Here is a 1,017-nt window from a genome sequence, read left to right on the forward strand (position 1 = left end):
TCACTCACTCTCATACACACTCTTCTCTCTCGTCGTCCCCAGATTCGCTCCCGTCCTCCTGGTCCCACTCACTCCCTCTCTATCCCCAGGATCGATCCAGGCTCCCCCCTCCCCTCCAGTCGCGCTTTGCTCCGCTGTTCTCCGCTCTCCCGCCCTGCTTCCAGGTCCCAGCGCCTCGTCCCCGCCTGTCTGCTACAAAGTCCCCGTCCTCTCGCTATCCTTGCATCGCGCATGATGTGCCGCTACGCCCAGCGGTTCATTAAAAATCAGAAAAGCGTCATCATTTCGCACGTCAAAAAATAAAAATATGAAAAATCCAACACGTCACAGCGTAATGCAGATATTTCGTTTAAGTTTTTTTCTTACCGTTGTGCGTGTTGCACCGCATAATATAAAGGAGCAGAAGGAAAGGGGATGAGGTACAGGACCAATAGGACCGGTTGTGGAGCAGGGCCAAGTAGTGACCCCGAGAGCAGAGGTCGCGCGCGGGTTGAAGCGGATGAAGGGTGGGGGAGGGGGAGGGAGTTCCGGTCAGCGCCGAGGGGTGCAACGACACGCGGGCCGTGTGGGGTGGGAGGGGGAGGGGTGCAGGTCCAGCGCAGCATCCCACGACCCCGGCTACCCCTTCACCCCGACCTCCTCCCTCCCCCTCCTCCCGCGCCGTCTCTCTCTCTCTCTGTCTCACATGGTCTCACCCATTGTATGCACGTCCGGCGTCTTGGAGGTGCCCACTGAAGAGGGGGACAGGGACAGGTTGGAGCGGAGGCGGAGCGGGTGGGGATCAGATCAGGTCCCGAGGTGGTCGGTGGGTGGCGGTTAGATACGCACCGCGTTTGGGAAGGTCTTTAAAACCGGTGCTGTCCTGCCGCGCGCGGCTTGTTTTGCAAGGGGGTTGGAGAGCGGGGGCGGATCGGGGGTGGCGAAGGGGGTGGGAAACGGCGCACCCCGATGAGAGTGCCCGTGGTGGTCGTCACCTCCCGCGTCCCCGGCGCACCGGCCGGACCGGCTTTTTTGTCG

Source organism: Frankliniella occidentalis, unplaced genomic scaffold (assembly GCF_000697945.3).
Source record: "Frankliniella occidentalis isolate FOCC.00 unplaced genomic scaffold, Focc_3.1 Scaffold63, whole genome shotgun sequence".
NCBI classification, from domain to species: domain Eukaryota; kingdom Metazoa; phylum Arthropoda; class Insecta; order Thysanoptera; family Thripidae; genus Frankliniella; species Frankliniella occidentalis.